Below are 11406 nucleotides of genomic sequence, written 5' to 3'. Positions count from 1 at the left end.
CCGGCGGGTAACCTAGCCGCCGTCACAATTGGTTCCGCACCGGGGATCGGGCAGGCTGTCCCGGCGTCCCTGCTCTCGGTGTCCCGCACTTCCAAGCCTCCGGGGCGGAGCCTGGCTGGCATCCTAGTCCTGCCTGTCTTATCCCGATGCCTACTGTTAGTGCCTGCGATTCTGCCCCGATCGCCAAGAGTATTCATTAGGGATCTCCCGCCTCCTTCGAGGCACTTCACCATTCCTGGGGCAAACTCCAGCCTCTCCTCTTAATCCCAGATGCCCCTATCCATTCATATTTGCACTCCCTGGACACCCTTCTCAAGCTCTGCCTCAATTGTTCCCGCCGGACCTCGCCTCCTACTTAAGGAAATTCCTTAGCTCTCTCCCAACTGCTCTTTCCCCAAGTCTCTACTTCCACAAGTTTTAGTCTTCATTTTCTTTCCTGCCAGTCCTGTGCTGCTCGTCTTCCATTTCCTATGGTGGAAACCCCAAAAGTTATTTTTGACACTTCCCTCTAGCTCTCTATACCCTGCAGATTCTGCTCCCACACCTCTGTCCAATGCGTCCTCTTCGGCCCCTTTCCACCGTCCCTTCTACCTAGCACCATGCGATAACTTTTTTTTTTTTTTTTGAGACGGAGTTTCTCTCTTGTTGCCCAGGCTGGAGTGCAGTGGGGCGATCTCGGCTCACTGCAACCTCCGCCTCCCGGGTTCAAGCGATTCTCCTGCCTCTCAGCCTCCCAAGTAGCCGGAATTACGGGCGTGCACGCCCGGCTAGCCATGCAATAGCCTTTTAACTGGTCTTCTGGCTTCCGCTCCAGGTAAAAATCTATTTTTAAAATATAAATCGGATCATGTCATTCACCTTTTAATCTTACAATGGTTTCTCATTGCTTAAAACCTCGAGATACATAACATGCACAATATAAGTGCACCAAACACATTCTATGAATTTTTGCACATGCATACACTCATGAAACTACCACCCAGATCAAAATAAAGAATGTTTTGTTTTGAGACAGGGTCTTGCTCTGTCGCCCAGGCTGGAGTGCAGTGGCGCCATCATAGTTCAAGCAATCCTCTGCCTTAACCTCCCCAGCAGCTGGGAATACAGGTGTGCGACACCATGCTCGACTAAACTTCAAAATGCTGGAGTAAGGAGAGGTTGAGCCGGAAGGATCCTTTGAGCATAGTTCACTGCAGTCGAGGCTGCAGTGAACTGTGATCGCACCACTGCACTCCAGCCTAGATCACAAAGCAAGACCCTGTCTCTTAAAAAAAAAAAAGGGGGGTAGGTGGGTGGGGGGTGGATATTATCGACACCCCAGAAGGCTTCCTTATGGTCCTTCCCAGTCAATACTTTACAAAGGTCATTGCTTGGGTTCATCTCTATTACTATAAATTAGTTTAACTGTTCTTGATTTTCATATAAATAATAATTCAGTATCTATGCTTTTGTCTGCCTTCTTTTGACTAACATTTTATTTGTGAGATCTTTCCATGTTATGTATGTATAACTGTATGTTCTTCTTTTACTTTGCTATAAAAATATTGAGTCTTCCAATGAATGAGCATGGTACATACTTCCAATTACTTAGAACTTTTGAAATTTTTCTCAGGAATTTGGAAGTATACTGGAAATTTTGTTTTCAGTGTCTTGAATATTGCATTTTAATTCATAACACATTTGATCCATGCAATTCATGCTCGTAAAAATTACACGTCTTTTTTTTTTTTTTTTTTTGAGACAGAGTCTTGCTCTGTCACCCAGGCTGGAGTGCAGTGGCGTGCTCTTGGCTCACTGCAACCTCCACCTCCCGTGTTCAAGCGATTCTCCTGTCTCAGCCTCCGGAGTAGCTTGGATTATACAGGCACACGCTGCCATGCCCAGCTAATTTTTTGTGTTTTAGTAGCGACGGGGTTTCACCCTGTTGCCCAGGCTGGCCTCGAACTTCTGAGCTCAGGTAATCCACCAGCCTCGGCCTCCCAAAGTGCTGGGATTATGGGCGAGAGCCACCGCGCCCAGCCCATGCCACTTATTTTTAAAATTCAGCTTATCTCATTCTTTATGGAATACATTCACGATCTGAACGTTATTATGTTCAAATATTTTAAAAGCGTAAAGTGAAAAGTCTCAGTCTCCTGTCAATTTAGTTCCCGCCTCTTCAAAACAAAAAGCAGAAACATTTTTTAAAAACTCAAAACCTGGCCACTGTTATAAACTTTGTATATATCTTTCCAGAATTTCTTTAAATATACACAAGTAAATACATATATATTATTTTCTCCCTTTTGTAGAAAAGATAACGTACGTACTGTTCTGCACAGCGTACATATCAGTGAAGATTTTTCCATATCAGTACATAGAGCCTCTTCCTTCTTTTGTAGAACTGTATAGTATTCCATTGTACGACTATGCCGTAAGTTATTTCATCAGCCTTGTACTGCTGGTGCCCTTTAGGGTATCTGTGCTAATAAAACACTGGATCGGGCACATGTTCTCAGGATCTCCTGAGGGCTGTGTCATGGGCTATATATATATATATGTGTGTATATATATGTATATATGTGTGTGTATATATGTATATATATGTGTATATATGTATATATGTGTATATATGTATATATGTATACATGTATATATGTGTATATATGTATATACATGTATATATGTGTGTGTGTATATATATATATATACACACACATGAAAAAAATAAATAAATAATAAAACACTGGATCAACGACGGCCAGTGTGCACTTCCACAAGCTGTACCCAACAGCTTGGTTCCTGCTACTGTCATGGTACTTAGCACTTAGATTTTTCCCGAAGGATGCAAGCAGTCTCCACTTGGGGTTCTTCCGGCGTTATCTGGCGCTGGGCACTAAACACCAAGTCCTGCCCTACCGGGGACGTGGAACTCACTTTCCTCACCCCCAGGGAACCCGCGCTGGCAGAGAAGGCAGGGCCACTCGCTCCTGCCCGTAGCAGGGGCGCGTAAAACTTTACGTCTGCTTGCTAACCACCAGCTCCCGTTCTCGCCCCTTAGGAAAAGCAACTTTGCTACCAAACACACGGGGGAAAAAGGCGTATCAGATGGAGGCGGGTGAAGAAGCTAAGAAAACAGAAGAGAAGGGTGGCTGCCAGCTCGGGACTCAAAATGGCCATCTGGGCGGAGACACAGAGACCCTTTTCTTGCAAAGCTTTCGTTTTCTTTCTGTGCCGACCAGCCCCTAGAAGCGGTTTTCGATGCTATTTTAAATGATATTCCTAAAATTTCCGAACTGCTTTTTGCTTATATATAGAAATACGCTAGATCTTTGTATACTGACTTGGGATTCAGCTCCATGCTAAATTTTGAATTCTAATGGTTTATTTGTAGTTAGTTATTGATTTTCTACACACAATCACGCCATCAGCAAATAATGACAGTTTTGCTTCCTTTTCATCTTTGTATCTTTTATTTCTTTTCCTTGCCTTATTGCATGCACTGTCTACAGCCTTCAGAACAATGTTAAGGAGAAGTAGTAATAGTGTACATCTTATTTTGTTCCTGGATTCAATAAAAATATTTAATATTTTACTTAAAATATTAAACTAATATTTTACTTAAAATGTTAGTCCTAGAATTTTTTTTAGGCTATCCATTGCCGAATTAAGAAAGTTTCTTTCTGGTTTTATTAGCATTTTTATCATGAACACATCTTGACTTTTATCACTTTTTTTTGCATGTATTCAGAAACCTATATTGTGTTTCCCTTTTATACTGGTAATGTATTGAATTATACTGATTGATTTTTAATGTTAACCCTATCCAATTGCTCAGGATAAACCCCATATGGCCATGATATATTTTCTATAAATCATCTAGTTGTTAAAATTGTGTTTAGAATTTTTGCATCCTTGTGTACGAGAGATATTAGTCTGTAGTGTTCCTTTCTTATAATGTCCATGCCAGGTGTTGGTATCTGGGATATGCTGGTCTCATAAAATGAGCTTGGAAGTCTTTCTTTTCTATTCTCTGGAAAAGTCTGTGTAATATGGGTATTAATTTTTCCCTTAAACGTCTGGAAGAATTTACCATGGAAGCCATCTCAGCCTGCAGTTTACTGTGCAGGAAGATTTTTTTTTTTTTTTTTTTGGAGACAGGGTCTCACTTTGTCACCCAGGCTGGAGTGCCGTGGTGTGATCTTAGCTCACTGCAGCCTCCACCTCCTGGTTTCAGCCCCTCAAGTAGCTGGGACTACAGGTGTGCGCCAGGCACGCTCCACCACTCCTGGCCAATTTTTTATTTTTTGTAGACAGGAGATCTCACTATGTTGCCCAGGCTGGTTTCAAACTCCTGAGCTCAAGAAATTTGCCCACCTCGGCCTCCCAAAGTGCTAGGATTACAGGCGTGAGCCACCATGCTCAGCCTGCAGGATGATTTTTAATTAAAAATTTAAATGTGGGGCATGGTGGCTCACACCTGTAATCCCAGCACTTTGGGAGGCCCAGGCATGCAGATCACCTGAGGTCAGGAGTTCAAGACCAGCCTGGCCAACATGGAGAAATCCCAACCCTACTAAAGATACAAAATTATTCAAGCGTGGTGGCACATGCCTGTAATCCCAGCTACTCGGGAGGCTGAGGCAGGAGAATAGCTTGAACCCGGGAGGCAGAGGATTTGATGAGCCGAGATGGTGCCATTGCACTCCAGCCTGGGCGACAGAGTGAGACTCCGTCTTAAAAAAAAAAAAAATTTAAAATTTTTAAAAATGAAAAAGATCTAATTGCTTATATATAAAGCTATTCAGATTTCACTTTTTGATGGAAGTTTTGGAAAGCTTTTTTTTTTTTTGAGATGGAGTCTTGCTCTGTTGGTCAGGCTGAAGTGCAGCGGCATGATCTCAGCTCAATGCAACCTCCGCCTCTAGGGTTCAAGCAATTCTCTGCTTCAGCCTTCCAAGTAGCTGGGATTACAGGCGCCCAACACCCCGCCCAGCTAATTTTTTGTATTTTTAGTAGAGACAGGGTTTCACCATCTTGGCCAGGCTGGTCTTGAACTCCTGACCTAGTGATTCACCTGCCTCGGCCTCCCAAAGTGCTGGGATTACAGGCGTGAGCCACCGTGCCCGGCCTTGTTTTTTGTATTGGAGCATTTACTCCATTTACACTAAATGTAATATAGTTGGATTTAAATGTATCATCTTGATTTTTTTTCTTTTTTCTGAGACAGAGTCTCACTCTGTCACCCAGGCTGGAGTGCAATGGTGTGATCTCAACTCTCTGAAACCTCCACCTCCCAGGTTCAAGCGAATCTCCTGCCTCAGTCTCTGGAATAGCTGGGACTACAGCCGCGTGCCAACACGCCAGGCTAATTTTTGTGTTTTTGTATTTTTAGTAGAGACGGTTTCACCATTTTGAAAAAAAAGAGTTGATTTTGTAGAAGTGAAAACTAGAACAGAAGATACTACAGGCTGGGAAGGGTAGAGGGAAGGGAAGGATAGGGAGAGATTTGTTAAAGGATACAAAATTATAGCTAGATAGGAGGAATAAGTTCCAATGCTCTATGCCAGCAGTCCCCAAACTTTTTGGCACCAGGGACAGGACAATTTTTCCACAGATTGGTGGTGGGGGAGATGGTTTCAGGATGAAACTGGCCCACCTCAGATCATCAGGCATTAGAGTCTCATAAGGAGCATGCAACCAAATCCCTTGCATGCGTGGTTCACAATAGGGTTCTCGGGTTCACAATAGGGTTCTCTCTCCTATGAGAATCTAATGCCACCACTAATCTGACAGGAGGCTGAGCTCAAGTGATAATGCTCCCTCAACTGCCACTCACCTCCTGCTGTGCAGCCCAGTTCCTAACAGGATATGGACCAGTACCTGTCTGTGGCCTGGGGGTTGGGGATGCCTGCTCTATGCCATTGTCAGATGACTGTAGTTAACAATAATACATAATTTCAAATAGCTGGAAAGAGGATATTGAACATTCTCAACACAAATAAATGTTTTACATGGGTATGTTAATTACCCTGATCTGATCACTATACATTATAATCATTGAAACATCACTAGGTACCACATGAGTATGTACAATTATTATTTGTTAACTTAAAAAATTAAATTTAAAAAGAATCATTTTATTAATGTATAAAGTTCTGTGAACTTATTGATAAATTAATAGCTAATGAAAATAAGTAGATTGCCTGCGTCCATTATTATTTGCTCCTATTTAAGAGAAAATATGTTAGGTTTAACAAACGATTACAGATAAATTAATTGGGAAAATGAATTTACTTTGTACGTATTGTACCTTCTTGGATTGCTATTATTTGGGGAGAGATTTTATATTTTTTTCTTTATATTTGATACTTTAAAGACACTGTTTCACTGAGTTTGGAACAAAAGCAATAACTTAGATTTCTGCTTCTCAGCAAATAAACAGCAGATGAAGTTAAGAGCTTGATTAAGGAAAAGATTACCAGTGCTATTCTTGATTCTGCAACCAATAATTTTACAATTAACAGGAAATAGGCCAGCTGTTTCTCCGGTATAGACGTTTTCATAGGAATTCTTGTGATGTGATTGCCAAGAATAGATTTCTATGTCTGCCTAATGTACACTGAAGAAATGATACATTTTCAAAGTAAACCAAACAGTTTCTTCATAGGCTCTCTTTTATAAACACAAAACAAAATATTCAACCAAGGATTCTAAGGCACTTAAAGAATGTTTCAAAGTGTAAGTTACAAAAACCCATAATGTAAATAAGCACCAAGTGCCATCTCAAACTGAAAAAATGTTGTTGTTTTTTTCTTTTCTGAGTTTGAGACTAAATCATTAGATAGGATATATACCAAGCTTTATGTCTGTGAGTTTTTCTTTTAAAGGATGGGAATTACTCAGCAAATTTTTACCACCCAGCAACACAAATAGCTCACAATTAAGTGTAAGACAAATCCATATTGTAGAATCAATCATTGCTGTCGAGAAAGCTCAAGTAAAACTAAGACCATGTTAATTCAGAGTTTCAGTCAGATTGATGTTTGAAGTCTACAATGCTATCACTGTAGTTGTTCTTCAACTGTTCCTTTGTTTTTGTTTTTGTTTTGTTTTGTTTTGTTTTGTTTTGTTTTGTTTTATTCCCCCAAATCAGACCCTCATACTGGCAAGTTGAATTAAAAACTTGTCATAGAGACATCTGTAAATAATTCTGTACCCAATGACTATGACCAGACTCCAAATTTAATTATGTGTAAAACGATAAATAAAACAGAAAAAGTGCCAAACTTAATTAACATGGTGAACATTAAGTGGATTTAGTGGATATCATATTTTAAAGATTCCAAAATTTAATAGGCGCTTAAAGCAAATGCAGTATTTTCCTTTGCATCACACACACTAGTCATGAACTACAGCATGCAACAATTGATTTAAAACATTTTCAAAACAGTGAGTATGTTTTTCCCCACATAAATTCATCATTGATGACACCATATGGCTCCATTAATGAAGAAGCTAGGCCATGCCAGGCTGTTAACATGAATTGAGAAGATAGTTCCTTGTCACCAACCAGAGCCTGCTCATTTTTTGTTCCTTTGGGGTTAACACAAAAAATTTTTCTCATCATTCAGATTTTTTTTCTAGTTTGAGATATTTTCCAGGATTCTATTTTTGTTTAAATGATTGAGGAGTGGTGAGTTATGTCCTGGCCTTTTGGTTAGCAATCTCCTTTCATGCCTGCATAGATCACTGATAGGAAATTAGCAATGATCACAAATGCCAGTTTTCTTCAAGTTGTGAGTCAATTGCAGGAAAAGCATGCATTCACCCACATCAACTAATATTTGCAAGGTAGTGGTGGGTAATGGCAAAGAGCACAAGCTCTGGAGCAGAGTACCTGAGATCAAGTCAGTCCCTGTTTTGTCACCGTCACTTTTGCCAACTTAACCTTTCTGCATCTCTCTTGCCTCAATTGCTAAAGGAGGATAAGTACAAGGTTAATATTAAGATTAAATGAGTTAATATGTATAACTCTTAAAATATATGCTAGTTATGATTATTATATTTCATAATTTATAGTTACTCAGAAGATATTTTGATCATTTAACACTATAACTGCTTTCTCTATTCCCAACGGCAAACATATGTGATTTATCAGTGCTACTGGTTCTTAAAATTGGCTGCGCATTGGCATCACCTGGATACATTTTAGAAATACTCATAACTGGTGTAGGCTGCAATGCAGTCATGGGTTTTTCAAAGCTTCTGATGTTTTGAATGTGCAGCCAAGCTTAAGAACCACTGATCTATGTCCCTTCTTACCTAGATGGATTACCTCTAGAAAATAGAGTCAGAGTGAGATTGCAGGTAGTTTATGCTAATTTCCAAAGTCCTCTATGACCTATGACTGTTGTCTTCGTTCATTCCTACTGCTAGAAGAAAACACCATGACTGGGTTCTTTATAAACAACAGAAATTTGTTTCTCACAGTTCTCAAGTCTGAGAAGTCCAAGATCAAGACACTAGCAAATTGGGTGTCTGGTGAAGGCCAGCTCTCTGCTTCCAAGATGGTGCTCTGTTGCTGTGTCCTCACATGGTGGAAGGCAGAGGGACAAAAGGAGGGCCTAGATAGTCTCCTTCAGCCCTTTTATAAGGGGATTAATCCCATGTATGAAGGTTGACCTCCTCAGGATCTAACCACCACCAAAGACCCCACCTTCTTTGGGGTTTAAGTTCCAACATACGAATTTTGGAGAGACACAGACATTCAAACCATAATAACTGTTGTCCTTGGTCTTTAGTGTGCTTAGGAATTACAGGGAGGACTTGTTAAAACAAAGATTGCAAGCCACAGCCACGGTTTCTGAATTAGTAGGTCTAGGATAAAGCCCAAAGATTGCCATTTCTAACAAGTTCCAATGGAATATTCATATCACTGGTCCGGATGACCGGAAGTGGAGACAGATGGGCCCACAGTAACCACCATACTGTCCATACCTTTAGTATGGCCTGTATTAGTCAGGGCTCTCCAAAGAAACAGAGTCAACAGAATATATGTAGATTACATAGATAGATAAACAGATCTATTTATAGATAAATCAATATAGACCTATATCTCTCTATAGATATAGCAATGTAGATCTATATCTCTATATATTCTGTATATCTATATAATAAAAAGATAGATCTATATAATATGTGTGTATATATATTATATACATATATATATATATATGGAGAGAGAGAGAGAGAGAGAGAGACAGAGAGAGGAGAGAGATTTATTTTAAGGATTTGGTTCACATGATTATAGTGGCTTGGTAAGTCCAAAATTTGCAGGGTAGGGCACAGTCTGGAGACCCTTGGAAGAACTGCAGTTCAAGATCAAAGGCAGTCTGCTGGCAGAATACCTTCTTGCTTATGAGAGGTCAATCTTTGTTCTATGAAAGTCTTCAACTGATTGAATGAGACCCACATGCATTATGGAGGGCAATCTGCTTTACTCAGTGTCTACCAATTTAAATGTTAATCTCTTCCAAAAAACACATTCACAGCAACATCCAGAATAATGTTTAACCAAATACCTAGGCATCATGACCTGGCCAAGTTAACACATAAAATTAGCCATCACATAGCCTCCTCTGTACACAGTGTTGAATCCAATATAAAAAAGAAATAACATTTCTTCTCCAAATCTCTTTGTTATTATAAATTACTATTGAAAAAGTTAAAATTAATTGATGTTGGTAGAAACAATAAGAAAAACTGAATGCTCCAGAGTGATTGAGTTTGGCCATAGTCAGTGACAAAGTTGTTAGTGTATTTAGTGACCCAACAGGAACAGTTTTCTAAATAAAGTTTTGAGATACTGATGAAAAAATAGATGAAGGATTAACTCTAGGTACAATTAATGAAGCTGACACTTCCTTTTTCCAGCAACTCATCTCCATAGGTGATAGGACACCAGTAGTATCTTAAGCGTTCTAGTTCCCATTGTCATCGAAACATATCTGTCTTGTATTCTGATTACAAAGATTCTTCATCTCAGCTGTACATTTAATAACTAATCAAACTAAAGTGTTTGTTAGTATGTCAAGAGGTGCAGAGATAATTCACTGACATTGACTGGTGGTTATGGAACTTTATAAACCAACGTCTTCCCAACATGATTTTTCCAAAGAGCTGCAAATGGACAACACAACCAAGCACCTGAAGAACTTGTTTCCTCACACTGGGCTGCTTGCAGTGCTTAGAACTGGTAGGAGAGCTTTTTCAAAACATGTGCTGTGTCACTGTGCACACAGGATGTATTAATATTCCCAGTGATGGGATTTTCCAGATAATTTCAATAAAACCCTTCCCCTCCTACTGGTGATTCGCAGTCCTGATTGCATATTAAAATTGCCTTGTGAGATTTTATTATGTACAGATGCCAGGGCTCCTCCTAATCCAATTAAGTAAGAACTTCTATGACAGCTGGTGAGTCCATGTGTTTTAAATGTTCCCCAGGTCATCCTAATATGCACCCAAGGTCAACAACCACTGCCTCATATGGGAAAAAAGCATAAATCATAAGGTCACTGAGTTTGGGAGGAAAATGGAATACACAATTTAACAGAAAATAAATAGAATATTTGCCGTATCAGTTTTACAATATGTAGATAGAAACTTTACACTTTTACCCAACTGAAGTTAGAAACAGCCTAATATAAGAGGAGGCTTTGAGAAAACACAAATCAGTAGATCTCGCCAACCACTTTTTAACTTTTCTCAGCTTTACAACTGACATTCACGGAAATAAGGCTTATTTCTTTAGTGATACTACAAGTATGCAGTATAGCAGGTTCTTAGGCATAACGACAATGTTTTTAAACAAAATAATGATGAAAAATAGAGTTCTTTCTTTTATTGGGCTGTTTCCTATTCTGGAAAGGTTGAAAGAAAAATGCCCTGCAGCCATTCTGAAGTTTTCTTGTAACATTTGATCAACTAGAGCAGGGACTATGTCCTAAAGTAATTGTGGAATCTGCACAGTTCTAGCCTAGAACGGAGCTCAGTGTTTATTGATTGGCTGATGGAGGATGAATTGCTTTAACCTAAGTGTTTATTTCCATTTCTAGGATATTTAAATTATATATTTTTTAAATAAATAAATTTAAATAAGATACATATATATTTAAATACTTTGATTTTAGAAAAGCAATATAAATCTTCAGAAAACATTTACTTATAATGCCAAGTGTTTGTCAGTCTCAAAGAGGTAAACCTGAAAGAGAACAAAGAACTAACACATACAGATTAAAAAATATTATGGAACTGTTATTCCCAAAATATTTCAGATTTTAGATTTAAGAAAATTTTACATATCTAGAAAAAAAATTATAGCTGTTACAAATCCTTATTCAAAAGAGGCACTCTACTAATAAA

General features: G+C 39.1%; 1 long non-coding RNA gene across 1 annotated transcript; it reads left to right on the top strand.

Moving 5' to 3' along the window:
- Positions 1-1727: 1727 nt before the first annotated feature.
- Positions 1728-3271, top strand: LOC129058422 (uncharacterized). The gene is made up of 2 exons (XR_008523489.2): positions 1728-1957; positions 3041-3271. It is a non-coding gene; the product is annotated as an uncharacterized LOC129058422 (long non-coding RNA).
- Positions 3272-11406: the final 8135 nt, after the last annotated feature.

Source organism: Pongo abelii, chromosome 2 (genome assembly GCF_028885655.2).
Source record: "Pongo abelii isolate AG06213 chromosome 2, NHGRI_mPonAbe1-v2.0_pri, whole genome shotgun sequence".
NCBI classification, from domain to species: Eukaryota; Metazoa; Chordata; class Mammalia; order Primates; family Hominidae; genus Pongo; species Pongo abelii.
Note: the sequence above shows the minus strand (reverse complement) of the source record. Positions and strands in the feature narration are given on the sequence as shown.